This window comes from Macaca thibetana, chromosome 2 (genome assembly GCF_024542745.1).
Source record: "Macaca thibetana thibetana isolate TM-01 chromosome 2, ASM2454274v1, whole genome shotgun sequence".
In the NCBI taxonomy this organism is placed as follows: domain Eukaryota; kingdom Metazoa; phylum Chordata; class Mammalia; order Primates; family Cercopithecidae; genus Macaca; species Macaca thibetana.
Window position 1 is genome coordinate 104,070,411 of NC_065579.1, and position 16,766 is coordinate 104,087,176.

The window sequence follows — 16,766 nt, forward strand, 5'->3', positions numbered from 1 at the left end:
GGACTCTGTTTTGTTCTCTGCTATGTGTATCCCCAGCACGTACAATACTACGTGGCACATTAAAGGTAGTTGGTTAAATTTTTGCTGAATGATGCAACCTTGGCCTCTTCCATCTATCTTGTGCACAGAAGCCCACATTCTCTGCCTTTCCTAGTTCTCACCTCCCTTCTGAGTTATCTAAAGGATTTTATTTTAGAGCTACAGCACATTACAACCATCAGGAAAGCAACTATCCCGGTTTATTTCACACCCAAAGATGAGATCAGAAAAAAAACAGAAGGCAAAGGGAATTTGTTCTGTTCAGACTCCTTAGGACACCCAGTACTGGTAACGGTCTCTCCTTCACTCAGAGGAAGGGTTTCTGTCTGAGGAATTAGGTCACATGAGATTCCCAAATTCTCCACTGAAGGTGCCAAGGACCAGGCAGGAAGCCATTCCTTGCTGAGCTGTAGGACAGTGGTCCCCAACTTTTTTGGCAGCAGGAACCAGTTTCATGGAAGACAATTTTTCCATGGACCAGCTGTGGGGGCGATGGTTTCAGGATGATTAAGGCACATTACATTTATTGTACACTGTATTTCTATTATTATTACATTGTAATATATAATGAAATAATTATACAACTCACCATAATGTAGAATCCTTGGGAGCTCTAAGATTGTTTTCCTGCAACTGAACGGTCCCATCTTGAGGTGATGGAAGACAATGACAGATCATCAGGCATTAGATTCTCATAAGGAGCACTCAACCTAGATCCCTCACATGTGCAGTCCACAATAGGATTCATGCTCCTATGAGAATCTAATGCCACTGCTGATCTGACAGGAGGCAGAGCTCCGGCGGTAATGCAAGCAAGGGGAGCAGCTGTAAATACAGATGAAGCTTTGCTTGCTTGCTCACCCACCACTCACCTCCTACTGTGAGGCCCAGTTCCTAACAGGCCATGGACTAGTACCCAGGAACCCCTGCTATAGGATCATTAAGGTTTTGCTTTTCCCAAAGGAATTCAGGCTTCAGATTTCTTCTACTTTAAATCTATGATTGTCAATTTATGACCATTCCCTTTCTGTCTGACTCCATACCAACCAGTGGGACAAGGAAGAAGCTCCCTGTACTCAAACTCCCTCTTTATAATGTCAATTTTCTCTCAAAATTTTTTTTTTTTTTTTTTTTTTGAGACGGAGTCTCGCTCTGTCGCCCAGGCTGGAGTGCAGTGGCCGGGTCTCAGCTCACTGCAAGCTCCGCCTCCCGGGTTCACGCCATTCTCCTGCCTCAGCCTCCCGAGTAGCTGGGACTACAGGCGCCCACCACCTCGCCCGGCTAGTTTTTTGTATTTTTAGTAGAGACGGGGTTTCACCATGTTCGCCAGGATGGTCTCGATCTCCTGACCTTGTGATCCGCCCGTCTCGGCCTCCCAAAGTGCTGGGATTACAGGCTTGAGCCACCGCGCCCGGCCATCTCTCAAAAAATTTAAAGTAGTTGGCAAATTTCGTAACACTGAGTGTATTTTTAAATTAGGAATGTAGTCAGCAAGACTACATCAGAAAGATTAAGATAGAAAAAAAAAAGTATTAGTAGAGCAGGAATATGGTCCCATATGTAAGAGACAAACCATCGGGTTTTTTGTTGTTGTTGTTGTTGTTTTTTCTGGACCTTGTAATTATGGACAAAATGGGGTACAAAAATACCACTGCTGAGCTGTGATCGCACTACTGTACTCCAGCCTGCATGACAGAGCAAGACTCTTTCTCAAAAAAAGAAAGAAAAAACTACTGCAAAACTGCAAAATCTTAACCCAAAGCTGCCCAGGCAGCTAGCTATGTTTTATTTCACTGCTATCACCAAAATAAATTATTCTGTACTCCCAGTCCCCAGACTGCACTATTTTAATGCACATACACTTTTTTTTTTTTTTTTGCCTAGTTATCCTTAATAAAGTCTAGGAATACTACCTGGGACAAGGCAATACTGCCTTCAGGACAAGGCAACTCTGCCCCAGGTAATATTCCTAGACTCCATTCTCTCCAAACCTGAGTATAGGGTATACATCTATGGCTCCTAAGGTACCCTATGCCAGCTCTACCACATCACTATACCACTGTGCTGTCATCTATTAACTCACTGTCATCACCACCAAACCATTCTCTCTCATTTCCACAGCAAAGGTCCAAGGCAGTTTCCACCATGTAGTAAATACTTTAAAAAAAAAAAAAAAGAGGGCCGGGCGCGGTGGCTCACGCCTGTAATCCCAGCACTTTGGGAGGCCGAGGCGGGCGGATCACAAGGTCAGGAGATCGAGACCACAGTGAAACCCCGTTTCTACTAAAAATACAAAAAATTAGCCGGGTGCGGTGGCGGGCGCCTGTAGTCCCAGCTACTCAGGAGGCTGAGGCAGGAGAATGGCGTGAACCCGGGAGGTGGAGCTTGCAGTGAGCCGAGATTGCGCCACTGCACTCCAGCCTGGGCGACAGAGCGAGACTCTGTCTCAAAAAAAAAAAAAAAAAAAAAAAAAAAAAAAAGAGTTGTTGGATTGTGGAGGGCAGGTCAGGGTCTCTGGAGGTGGTCATTGCAGCCGTACTGCATTGTTCAGTGCTGTAGACTGGCTCCTGTCCTGGCCCCGGTCAGGCTGAAGGAGACCTATCTCTGGCTGTGCTTTTCCCTGGGAATGCTTCTGACTATGGACACAAGGAAAGTGCTAAACTTTCTAGCCTGAGTCATTGGGTGGCTGGGAAAAGAGAGGGGTCACAGTGCCAGGTGCCCCAGAAGAGTGGTGCAGGAGGAGAGCCAAGGAAATAGGCCGGGTGCAGTGGTTCACACCTGTAATCCCAGCACTTCGGGAGACCGAGGCAGGTGGATCACCTGAGGTCAGGAGTTCAAGACCAGCCTGGCCAACATGGTGAAACTCTCTCTTCTAAAAATACACATACACACAAAAAATTAGCTGAGCATGGTGCGTGCCTGTAATCTCAGCTACTTGGGAGGCTGAGGCACAAGAATCGCTTGAACCCAGAAGGCGGAGGTATCAGTGAGCCAAGATTGCGCCACTACACTCCAGCCCTGGGCAACAGAGCAGGACTCCTTCTTAAAAAAGGGAAAAAAGGCCCGGCGCAGTGGCTCAAGCCTGTAATCCCAGCACTTGGGGAGACCGAGACGGGCGGATCACGAGGTCAGGAGATTGAGACCATCCTGGCTAACACGGTGAAACCCCGTCTCTACTAAAAATACACAAAAAACTAGCTGGGCGTGGTGGCAGGCGCCTGTAGTCCCAGCTACTCGGGAGGCTGAGGCAGGAGAATGGCATGAACCCGGGAGGCGGAGCTTGCAGTGAGCTGAGATCTGGCCACTGCACTCCACCCTGGGAGACAGAGCGAGACTCCGTCTCAAAAAAAAAAAAAAAAAAAAAAAAAAAAAAAAAAATTGAAATAGCCCTTCCCCTGACTCTGAGAGATCTGTGGCAACTTCTGCAGCTTCCACAGGACTGAGGGCAGAGTCCACTCTTCAGTCTATCTAGACATTTGGTATTTTGTTTCCATATGATGTCAACATAAAGTCATGGCATTGTTTCTGTGTTTGAAATAGTCTCCCTAAGAGTAAATATACCACGTATCTATAACTTTGTTTTGATGTTACTTTTTTAATAACCCTGGAATCTGAAATAGTGGAAGTACCCAGAATCCTCTCAAGCTCTGGGAAGCCTTGCTTTACAAGGTGTGGGTGGAGCCTCGTAAGTCACTTAACTTTTCCAAGTCTCCTCACACTCCTAACCCTGTGGGATTTGCAGATGCAGGTAAAGGGCTTGGGCTTGCCCCACCTAGTGTCCAGCCCTTGAAATAGCAACAGCTCTGACTATTTTTTTGAGATGGAGTCTCGCGCCGTCCCTAGGCTGGAGTGCAGTGGCGCGATCTCAGCTCCCAGCAACCTCTACCTCCCGGGTTCAAGCGATTCTCCTGCCTCAGCCTCCTGAGTAGCTAGGATTACAGGTGCACGCCACCACGCCCAGCTAATTTTTGTATTTTTAGTACAGACGGGGTTTCACCATGTTGGCCAGGATGGTATCAATCTCTTGACCTCATGATTCACCCGCCTCAGCCTCCCACAATGCTGGGATTACAGGCATAAACCACCACGCCCAACCCTGATTCTTTTTTATCAACCAGAGGTTACTTCTGAAGTCTGGTGTCCACAGAGGCTACTGTGAAAACTACTGTTGGAGAAGGCCATAGATGATGATTATGCTGGTTGCCTGCATAACGTCTTTCTCTGCTACTTCATTGCTAATAGAGCCCCCATCTTATTCAGGTAGCCAACTGCAAAGTGTCTGCTCCCTGAGAGGTTATGGGGTTCGACTGCTCTGCTATGGGTTTACGCACCTCTCAGCTACAATAGAGACTCTGTCCTTGGTTTGCTTTGTAATATTTTAGTTATACAGTTTAAGATAATTATTGTATACAATGCAAAGAATGTTATTTATGAAAAGAACTTGCTGAGATTCTGATTTTTTTCTCACTAGTGAATTGCAACAAATGGAAACAAATTTTTACTGCAAAAATATTAGTTACAATAGTTAGGCTGACTTTCTGGTTACAATAACAAACTCCTTGAACATATCATTGAACTCCAAAATGAATTATGTCTCCATTGAAGTAAAAAGAAGTTTCTCATGTTAATGAGATGTAATTTTTTGTTGTTGTTTTGCTTTTTAGAGTTGGGGTCTGTCGCCCAGGCTGGAGTACAGCGGTATGATCATGGCTCACTGCAGCCTCTAACTCCTGGGATCAAGGGATCCTTTCACCTCAGCCTCTAAAGTAGCTGGGACTACAAGTATATTCACCAAGCCTGGCTAACTTAAAAAAATTTTTTTTGCCAGGTGCGGTGGCTCACGCCTGCAATCCCAGCACTTTGGGAGGCCGAGGCAGGCGGATCACGAGGTCAGGAGATCGAGACCATCCTGGCAAACACGATGAAACCTCGTCTCTATTAAAAATACAGGCCGGGCGCGGTGGCTCAAGCCTGTAATCCCAGTACTTTGGGAGGCCGAGACGGGCGGATCACGAGGTCAGGAGATCGAGACCATCCTGGCGAACATGGTGAAACCCCGTCTCTACTAAAAAATACAAAAAAAACTAGCCGGGTGAGGTGGCGGGTGCCTGTAGTCCCAGCTACTCGGGAGGCTGAGGCAGGAAAATGGCGTGAACCCGGGAGGCGGAGCTTGCAGTGAGCTGAGATCCGGCCACTGCACTCCAGCTCGGGAGACAGAGCGAGACTCCGTCTCAAAAAAAAAAAAAAAAAAAAAAAAAAAAATTAGCCAGGCGTGGTGGCGGGCACCTGTAGTCCCAGCTACTCGGGAGGCTGAGGCAGGAGAATGGCGTGAACCCGGGAGGCGGAGCTTGCAGTGAGCCGAGATTGCACCACTGCACTCTAGCCTGGGCGACAGAGCGAGACTCCGTCTCAAAAAATAAAAATAAAATAAAATAAAATAAAAAGTTTGTTTTTAAAGACAGGGTTGGCCGGGCATGGTGGCTCACACCTGTAATCCCAGCACTTTGGGAAGCCAAGGCAGGCAGATCATGAGATCAGGAGATCGAGACCATCTTGGCTAACACAGTGAAACCCCATTTCTACTAAAAATACAAAAAATTAGCCAGGCGTGGTGGCAGGCGCCTGGAGTCCCAGCTACTCGGGAGGCTGAGGCAGGAGAATGGCATAAACCCAGAAGGCAGAACTTGCAGTGAGCCAAGATAGTGGCACCGCACTCCAGCCTGGGTGGCAGAGCAAGACACCGTCTCCCAAAAAAAAAAAGACAGGGTTTCGCTATGTCACCCAAGCTGGTCTCAAACTCCTGGCTTTAAGTGATCCTCCCACCTCAGCCCCTGGAGTCTGGGATTACATATATGAGCCACCACAGCTGGCTTAAATTTGTATATTAATGTTTTCCTTTTTCAAAGCAAGAGCTGTCGGTGACATGAAATGACTATCAAGTTTTATTATGGCTTGTAAATTAATAGGATATTTAATTCTGTAAAAAACTTAAAATGGATAAACTGTGGTATATTCATACAACAGAATACTACAAAGAAATGAAAAAGAACCAACTACTGTCACATACGACACAGATGTATCTCACAGATATGATGTGGCAAGAGAAATCTAGACACTAAGGAAGCTATTTATATGAAAATGTAGTGTAATTCTATTCATACAAAATTCAAAATGATGACAGAGACAACAGCAGTTACTCGGAAAATATTGATTTAGAAGGAGCACAAAGGTGGAGGTGACATGGTGAATACTATAAAAATCCACTGAGCTGTGCACTCAAATTTGTGAATATTACTGTTAAGACTAATAGGAGCCTGTAATCCCAGCAGTTTGGGAGGCTGAGGTAGGTGGATCACCTGAGGTCAGGAGTTCGAGACCTGCCTGGCCAACATGGTGAAACCCCATCTCTACTAAAAATACAAACTTAGCTGGGCATGGTGGTGCTCATCTGTAATCCCAGCTACCTGGGAGGCTGAGGCAGGGGAATCACTTGAACCCGGGAGGCAGAGGTTGCAGTGAGCCGAGATTGTGCCACCACATTCCAGCCTGGGTGACAGAGTGAGGCTCCATCTCAAAAAAAAAAAAAAAAAAAAAAAAAGAGTATTAAGAGAAGAAAAATCAGTAATGTTCCTCTATACCAGCAAAAAGCAATTCAAAAATGAAAACTGTTTAAATATATACCATTCATAATAGCAACCAAAACTACAAATACCTATAAATCTTTAAAAATTATGCAACAAGCCGGGCGCCGGTGGCTCACGCCTGTAATCCCAGCACTTTGGGAGACTGAGGCAGGCGGATCACGAGGTCAGGAGATCGAGACCATCCTGGCTAACATGGTGAAACCCCGTCTCTACTAAAAATACAAAAAATTAGCCAGGCGTGGTGGCAGGTGCCTGTAGTCCCAGCTACTCGGGAGGCTGAGGCAGAAGAACGGCGTGAACCCAGGAGGCGGAGATTGCAGTGAGCCGAGATCATGCCACTACACTCCAGCCTAGGCGACAGAGCAAGACTCTGTCTCAAAAAAAAAAAAAAAAAAAAAAAATTATGTGACAAATAATGAAACTACTGAAGGATCTAAAAGAAGACATATTCTTGATTCAAGCACCAAAGACAGAAAAAAAAATTTAATAATAAAAGACATTTATGTGAGGGAGGATTCAATATTGAAACACATTGCAATTTCAATCAAAATTCCAAGATAATTTTCTAATGAATTTGACAAGCTGACACTATTGGGTGGAACAGTAAAAGCCAAGTGTAGCTAAATAGCAATGTCAATGAGTAATGAGAGACAACTTACCTTCTCAGACAGGAAGGCTTTTTATGAAATTATAGCAATTAAAACAGTGTGATATTTTGCAGAGAGATCAACAAAACAGAATAGAGATCTTAGACAAATTGACATGGGAGTGGAGGGTGTGACTGAAGTAGTATTAAAATCCCCATTTAATCAAAGGAGAAAAGATTATTTATGTCATAGATGGAGCAAGAATAACTGGATCTATATACGGATAAAACTACATCGCTACCTCCAACAGTACTCCAAAGTAAATTCCCAACATATTAAAGACCTAAATGTGCAAAATAAAACCTTAAACTAGGCCAGGCGTGGTGACTCAGGCCTGTAATCCCAGCAGGAGAGGCCGAGGCCGGCTGATCACCTGAGGTCAGGAGTTCAAGACCAGCAAACCCCATCTCTACTAAAAATAAAAAAATTAGCCAAGTGTTACGGCGTGCACCTGTAGTCCCAGCTACTCATGAGGCTGAGGCAGGAGAATCGCTTGAACCCGGAAGGCAGAGGTTGCAGTGAGCCGAGACCGTGTCACTGTACTCCAGCCTGAGTGACAGAGCAAGACGCTGTCTCAAAAAGAAAATAAACTTTAGGCCGGGCGCGGTGGCTCAAGCCTGTAATCCCAGCACTTTGGGAGGCCGAGGCGGGCGGATCACGAGGTCAGGAGATCGAGACCATCCTGGCTGACACGGTGAAACCCCGTCTCTACTAAAAAATACAAAAAACTAGCCGGGCGAGGTGGCGGGCGCCTGTAGTCCCAGCTACTGGGGAGGCTGAGGCAGGAGAATGGCGTGAACCCGGGAGGCGGAGCTTGCAGTGAGCTGAGATCCGGCCACTGCACTCCAGCCTGGGCGGCAGAGCGAGACTCTGTCTCAAAAAAAAAAAAAAAAAAAAAAAAAAAAAAAAAAATAAACTTTAACTAGAAAAAGTTTTTAAATTCCTTTTGACCACAGACTAGGGAAAATTCCATAAACAAAACAGAAAATACACAAACCACAATAGAAAGTCGGAAATATGGAAATTAGGCCATATTAAAATTATATACATTAAAAAATTTTTAATTTTAATTCCTTCCTAGTTAAGCAGATTCCAAATATTACTTAAACTTTAACAGCTTTTATTGAACTATAATTTACATACCATAAAATTCACTAAGTATACAGTACAATGACTTTTAGTAAATTTTACAGGATTGTACAACCATCTCTCAAATCCAATTTTAAAACATTTCTGTTACCCCAAAAAGAACTCTCATGCCCATTTGCAATCCCTGTTCCCACTCTCAGCCAAACTAAATTTATTTTTTCGCATAGGAGAACCATAAGTGAAGATAAGAGTCAGATTAGGAGATAGTTTTGTTTGTTTGTTTGAAAACAGTCTTGCTCTGTCACCAGGTTGGAGTTCAGTGGTGTGATCTCGGCTTACTGCAGACTTGACCTCCCAGGTTCAAGCCATCCTCCTACCTCAGCACCCCCAAGTAGCTGAGACTACAGGCATGCATCACCACGTCCAGCTAATTTTTGTATTTTTTGTAGAGACGGGGGTTTCACCATGTTCCCCAGGCTGGTCTCGAACTCCTGAGCTCAAGTGATCTGCTCGCCTAGGCCTCCCAAAGTACTAGGATTACAAGCGTAAGCCACAGCACCCGGCCTGCAATTTTTACAGCTAGCAAAATAATAAACAGAGCACATGAAGAATTTCTACAAAGTAGAAAAAAAAAAGGAAAAAAAGCAATTCACAAAAGAGTAGCCTCAGATGGTCAATGAACATGTAAAAAGACATCCTCCCTTCACAATTAATCAAGGAAATTCAAATTAAAACAAGAAACCATTTTACTTTTTTGTGTGTGTGAGACGGAGTTTCGCTCTTCTTGCCCAGGCTGGAGTGGCAATGGCGCGATCTCGGCTCACCTCAACCTCCACCTCCCGGGTTCAAGCGATTCTCCTACCGCAGAGACGGAGTTTCTCATGTTGGCCAGGCTGGTCTTTAACTCCCGACCTCAGGATCTGCCCGCCTCAACCTCCCAAAGTGCTGGGATTACAGGCATGAGTCACTGTGCCTGGTCTTTTTTTTTTTTTTTTTTTTTTTTTTTTTTTTTGAGACAGAGTCTCATTCCGTCAACCAGGCTGGAGTATAGTGGTGCGATCTTGGCTCACTGCAACCTCCACCTCTTGGGTTCAGGCAATTCTCGTGCCTCAGCCTCCCAAGTAGCTGGGACTACAGGCGCACCACCATGCCCAGCTAATTTTATTTTTGTATTTTTAGTAGAGACGGGGTTTTGTCATGTTGGCCAGGCTGGTCTGAAACTTCTGACCTCAAGATGACCTGCCTGCCTCAGCCTCCCAAAGTGCTGCGATTACAGGCATGAGCCACCGTGCCTGGCCATTTTACTTTTTGCCATGAGACTGTCAAAAAATAAAAAGTCCATAAGCTCTGCATTCTTTCCCACTCCCATTTTCTTTCTGCCTTCACTTCCCACCCCTCTCCCCGTTGCTTATTATCCCACTCCAGCCATACTGGCCTTCATGATGTTCCTCAAACACATCAGGCATATATACACTCCCCAGGTTCTCTGCACTAGTCATTCCCTCTGCCTAAACATTCTTCCCCCAGATATCCACATGGCCAACTCCCTCACCTCCTTCAAAGTCTTTGATCAAAACATCTCTTTCTCAATGAAAGGTCTACCCTACCCTCCCTAGTTTAAATTGCAACACCACCTGCACCCTCCACCCCCTTTAATTGGCTCTACTTTTTCTTTTCTTCATTAAGGCATTTATCCCCTTCTGGCATATTACATGCTTTACTTACTGATGATGTTTACTGTTTATTATTTATTATGATGATGTCAGTTATGAGTATCCTAAGTGCCCAGAGTAGTACCTGGCACATAGTAAATACACAATAAATCTGGCAGAATAAATATATGTATGTTTATGATATACATAACAGATGTATATAGTAGCATAAATATATAACATATGAAAAAATGTTTATGAAGGGACAAGTTCTTTTTGTTTTAAAATATTAGGGTTGTAAACCAAAAAAGTTTACATTTCTAATCTAGACCTAGCAAAAACCAGAACAAACGGGTCATGTGACTTTATGAAAAACAAAATATGTTGGCCACATGACAGAATTCCAAGTCAGCAAATAAAGAGAACATAAAATTCTGTGTTTTAACTTTAAAAAGGTTTGATATATGAAGGAAAAATAGGTTTAAATGTACCCAAATAACAATTGCCACAACAACAAGGACAAAATCAAAGCAAAATACAGAAGGAAAAAGACAACCTATGAAGAGGAAGACTAGACTGTTTTTATCAATGATACAAAAGAGATTAAAAAGGGGGAAAAATCAGGCAAACACATAAATAATCTCAACTATAAAAGATGAATCAGGCCAGCCATGGTAGTCATGTAATCTTAGCACTCTGGGTGGCCAAGGCTGGAGGATCACTTGAGCCCAGGAGTTTGAGACCAGCATGGGCAACATGGCAAAACTTCATTTTTACCAAAAAAAAAAAAAAATTAGCCAGGCATGGTGGTGTACACCTATAGTCCCAGCTACTCAGGAGACTGAGATGGGAGGATGGCTTAAGCCCAGGAGGTGGAGGCTGCAATGAGCTGAAATCATGCCACAGCACTCCAGCCTGGGTGACAGATTCAGATCCTGTCTCAAAAAAGAAAAAAAAAAAAAGATGAATCAGGCCGGGCATGGTGGCTCACACCTATAATCCTAACACTTTTGGAAGGCCAAGGTAGAAGTACTGCTTGAGGCCAGGAGTTCAAGACCAGTCTGGGCAACATAGCAAGACGCTGTCTCAATGACAATAATAACGATAGTAAGGAGAAGAACCAGACTAAAGAACTTGTTAAACCAAATTTAGGAGAAATCATATGACTATTTTTTTTTTTTTGGTCTATTTTAATGCAACAACACAGCAAGCCTAGAAAGTGACAATGAATAAAAAACCTTGGCAGAGAAAGAGACTGCAATCAGATATGGTGGTGAACAAGGTCAGGACTATTTTAAGAGCTAGAAAGGCACTGTCTCCACAGCAACTGCAAGACAATACCTGGTAACCAGATTCTTTAGTTAGGCAGGCACAGACACACACTAAAAATGCAGATCAGCAGGTATAGACTCTAAGAAGTTCAGTTAGAGGCCGGGCGCGGTGGCTCAAGCCTGTAATCCCAGCACTTTGGGAGGCCGAGACGGGTGGATCACGAGGTCAGGAGATCGAGACCATCCTGGCTAACACGGTGAAACCCCGTCTCTACTAAAAAATACAAAAAACTAGCCGGGCGAGGTGGCGGGCGCCTGTAGTCCCAGCTACTCAGGAGGCTGAGGCAGGAGAATGGTGTAAACCCGGAGGTGGAGCTTGCAGTGAGCTGAGATCCGGCCACTGCACCCCAGCCTGGGCGACAGAGCAAGACTCCGTCTCAAAAAAAAAAAAAAAAAAAAAAAAAAAAAAAAAAAAAAAGAAGTTCAGTTAGAATTCCAAATTATTTGGCCAACATATTTTTACAACCTCAGATTAACCACTTGGGTGTGATATGCAATCTTTTTTTTTTTTTTTTTTTTTTTTTTGAGACAGGGTCTCACACTGTTGTCCAGGCTAGAGTGCAGTGGTGCAACACGGTTCACTACAGCCTCGACCTCCTGGGCTCAAGTGATCCTTCCATATCGTCAGCCTTCCAAGTAGCTGAAAACAAAGGTGTGTGCCACCAAGCCTGGCTTTTTTTTTTTTTTCTTTTTTGTAGAGACAGGGTTTCACCATGTTGCCCAGGCTAGTCTCAAACTCCTGAGCTCAAGAGATCCACCTGTCTCGGCCTCCCAAAGTGCTGGGATTACAAGCATGAGCCACCATGCCCAGCTACATTTGCAATGTTTTTATAGAATAAAGTGAAGCATCTTTTGTGCCTTCACATTTCACAGGTATATTTGTAGATTTCCCTCAACATTTCATTAAAACTTAGTTTATAAATCCAGTATTTCTATTACCTCTTCTAAAATTAAATATATCCACTTAAGCACTATAAGTATCATGACAAAGTATCATACCCTTTTTAAAATTCATAAAATTTGTGTAATTAAAGTTAAACTTGGTAAGTCAAGAATGCTAATTAAATTCTGGCAACAGTATTTTTGGTTTTGGCAAATGTGTCTTTATTTTTTACTGTCTCATACAATTCAAAGGAAAAATAATAAAATTACTTGAACTGAAAAGAACACAATAAACTGGTAAGTCACTCTAACAGAAAAGAACAACACATAAAACTTGGGCTATACAGCTCTGGATTTTATGAAAACTAATTTCCAGGCCGGGCGTGGTGGCTCAAGCCTGTAATCCCAGCACTTTGGGAGGCTGAGATGGGCGGATCACGAGGTCAGAAGATCGAGACCATCCTGGTTAACACAGTGAAACCCCGTCTCTACTAAAAAATACAAAAAAAATAGCCGGGCGAGGTGGCGGGCGCCTGTAGTCCCAGCTACTCGGGAGGCTGAGGCAGGAGAATGGCGTAAACCCGGGAGGCGGAGCTTGCAGTGAGCTGAGATCCGGCCACTGCACTCCAGCCCGGGCGGCAGAGCAAGACTCCGTCTCAAAAAAAAAAAAAAAAGAAAAAGAAAACTAATTTCCAATTAATTTCAGAAATAAAAAAGCATTGACATGGACTTTGACAGGAAAAGATACCAAAACACCTTCAAAAATCATGGACAAAAACACTACAGCAGAAAACTAACATGAAAACACATTTGTTCTCTAAATCTTATAACCAAGGGAATCTAATGATTTCTTAAATTCAAGCCCATTCTTCCCTTTGTATATGAACTGTAGGCACTGATATAGATTAGGCATAGTTATGAGGGTGAGAGAGAACAATACTCCTGTACTTCGAGGAGGAGGGGAAACATAGGGAGTATTCTTCATGTAAGTAGGGCTGTTAACCCTACTTGGAACCAGTCCTTCCAAGCTACTAGGGACTGGCACATCCCTCAGAAACCAGAAATGTGTATAGACATCTAGAGTAATCTGGGAGAAGAAAGAGAGGGAATCTATGTTGTCATTTGCCTCTAAAGAAGAGATGAAAGATTGTTTAGATCCCTGGGTCCTATCCCATGAGCTAGGAAACCATGGCATCCTGAGGCCACCTGGCTAAGAACAAACAGGGAACAAGGAAAAAAGGAAACTTAGCAAGGGACCTGAGATGTGCCAGCCCATCAACGAACAGCAAGAACAGAATTAATTTAGGTCAAGGAGAGAATCTAGAGTCCACTGAACCTCTTTCCTGTTTTTACCGGATTCCCAAAGATTAGAAATCTGTGCTTCCCTAAATACATTTTTAGTAAAGACCCTTTTGAAATCAGCTGTGTCAAATGTGCTAAGAAGTGGGGGAAAGGAGGTATGTGAAGAATTTTCAGAAGTGATGTCCAAAGTGATACAGGGGAAATCAAAATGAAATGCACAAAAACAAAGGAGAAGGGCCGGGCGCAGTGGCTCACGCCTGTAATCCCAGCACTCTGGGAGGCCAAGATGGGTGGATCACCTGAGGTCAGGGTTTCGAGACCAGCCTGGCCAACATGGAGAAACCCTGTCTCTACTAATAATACAAAAAATTAGCCAGGCATGGTGGCGGGTGCCTGTAATCCCACTACTGGGGAGGCTGAGGCAGGAGAATCGCTTGAACCCCAGAGGCAGAGGTTTAGGTGAGCCGAGATCACACCACTACACTCCAGCCTGGGCAACAAGAGCAAAACTCCATCTCAAAAAAAAGAAAAAAAGAAAGAAAGGAGAAACAAAGGTGCTCATCCTTCTCACCTGACACATTCTCTGCTCATGATTATGCTTTAATAAGAAGCCACCGGATTACCTGTGCTGTGACTAAATAGTACATGCGAGCCATCCCTGAATCAGCTAAGTCTCACCTAGCACATTTACAACTGAACGAAAATATGGTCAAACCTAGAAAGCACACATGTAGAAGGATGGGAAAAATGGTTCCAAAAGGAACAAAAAACCACAGAGCACTTAAAATTAGATGGTCTAGGCTGCTCACATATGAAATGACGAGCTTCCTGGACTTACTTCCTACCACCAATCCCACTGAAGACCAAAGCTCAAGAGAGAAGCTTCCATACAACTGAAAGAAAGATGCAAAAGCCTGGTCTCACAGATTAGATTTCTGGCATGAATGGTAAACTCTGACTCCTTTTCTTCACCACTATCCTACTGTAGCTTAACTGAGTTAAGCACAGTGGGGACAAGTTGACAGGACTAAGGCACAAGTAAACAAGCTCTAAGGTTACTGCGAGACTGCTGTACACACCTCCCTACTGGGGAATTTTTCCTCACCATGTTATCTTTTGAAAAACCTTTGCTATCTCTGCTAGGCAGGGCGGCTCACATCTGTAATCTTAGCACTTTGGGAGGCTGAGATGTGTGGATCGCCTGAGCTCAGGAGTTTGAGACCAGCCTGGGCAACATGGTAAAACACTGTCTCTACAAAAAAAAAAAAAAAATTAGCCAGGCTTGGTGGCTCATGCCTATAGTCCCAGCTACTTGGGGGGCTGAGACAGGAGGATTGCTTGAGCCTGGAAGGCGGAGGTTGCAGTGGGCCAAGACTGCCCCACTACACTCCAGCCTGGGTAACAAAATGAGCCCCCGTCTCAAAAATAAAAATAAAAAATAAAAAATAAAACTGCTCTCTCTCCATTTCAGAACACAAACAAAAGAATAGTAACTCTTGTCACTCATGCTAATTTCAATTATCTATAACACTGGTTTTTTTTTTTTTGAGACGGAGTCTCACTCAGGTTGCCCAGGCTGGAGTGCAGCAGCGTGATCTCAGCTCACTGCAAGCTCCGCCTCCCGGGTTCCCGCCATTCTCCTGCCTCAGCCTCCCAAGTAGCTGGGAATACAGGCGGCTGCCACCACGCCTGGCTCAATTTTTGTATTTTTAGCAGAGATGGGGTTTCACCTTGTTAGCCAGGATGGTGTTGATCTCCTGACCTCATGATCTGCCCGCCTCGGCGTCCCAAAGTGCGGGGATTACAGGCGTGAGCCACCGCGCCGGCTATAACACCGGTTTTATACATGGAGTTCATCCTAGGTACAAATCTACTACCTTATATTAGCAATATTCACATTTGTCCTATTAAAAGAGGGAAAACATGGAAATAAAATTTCCTACATCTAGGAAAGGTGAAACCAAAGCTCTTGTCACAGCATTGACCTTTTTAGATTACCTAGGGGCTTTATTTAGGACCCCCTATCAAAAATGGTTACTAGTAGCTGGGCGCAGTGGCTTACGCCTGTAATTTCAGCACTCTGGGAGGCCAAGGCGGGCGGATCACAATGTCAGGAGATCAAGACCATCCTGGCCAACACGGTGAAACCCCGTCTCTACTAAAAATACAAAATATTAGCTAGGCGTGGTGGTGGGCACCTGTAGTCCCAGTTACTTGAGAGGCTGAAGCAGGGGAATCGCTTGAGCCTGGGAGGTGGAGGTTGCAGTGAGCTGAGATTGCGCCACTGCACTCCAGCCTGGGCGACAGAGCAAGACTCCATCTCAAAAAAAAAAAAAAAAAAAAAAAAAAAAGGTTACTAGCTTAAAACAAGAAAACTCTCCAGACTCTCCAGAGTAAGGAATTATGCAACTATGAAACAGCTGCTGGCCATCCATTTCTCCATCAGCCAGGAAGGACACTGGTAATGAAGCTGACATACCAAGCACAGTAACTACCATGGCACGTCTGCAGTTTCGTATTGTTGGAGCATTCGTTGTACCCTGGGGAGCTGTAGTTCTCTGTAAATTTGCTGTGGCTGAAACAAGAAAGAAGGCATACCCAGATTTCTACAGAAATTATGACTTCATGAAAGAATTTTAGATGAGAAAAGCTGGTATCTTTCAGAGTGCAAAGTGATTTTGGAATATAAGAAGTTTCTTGTCCAGGCGTGGTGGCTCACACCTGTAATCCCAGCACTTTGGGAGGCCGAGGCGGGAGGATCACGAGCTCAGGAGATCGAGACCATCCTGCTAACACAGTGAAACCCTGTCTCTACTAAAAATACAAAAATTAGCCGGGCGTGGTGGCGGGCGCCTGTAGTCCCAGCTACTCCGAGGCTGAGGCAGGAGAATGGCGGGAACCTGGGAGGCGGAGCTTGCAGTGAGCCGAGATCGCGCCACTGCACTCCAGCCTGGGCGACAAAGCGAGACTCTGTCTCAAAAAAAAAAGAAAAAAAAAAAAAGTTGTTTCTTTGGCCAGGTGTAATGGCTCATGCCTATAATCCCAACCCTTTGGGAGGCTGAGGCAGGCGGATCACCTGAGGTCAGGAGTTTGATATCAGTCTGGCCAACATGGTGAAACCTCGTCTCTCCTAAAAATACAAATACAGCCGATGTGGTGGCACATGCCTGTAATCCCAGC

The 16,766-nt window shown here is 44.5% G+C and overlaps 2 protein-coding genes across 8 annotated transcripts in view; one reads left to right on the forward strand and one right to left on the reverse strand.

The window, feature by feature from the left end:
* Positions 1-16,766, forward strand: part of INKA1 (inka box actin regulator 1) — a 119,639-nt gene that overhangs the window by 53,870 nt on the left and 49,003 nt on the right. The gene's annotated exons all lie outside the window — the stretch shown is intronic.
* The window catches only part of IP6K1 (inositol hexakisphosphate kinase 1), a 75,703-nt gene that overhangs the window by 27,843 nt on the left and 31,094 nt on the right, over positions 1-16,766 (reverse strand). The gene's annotated exons all lie outside the window — the stretch shown is intronic.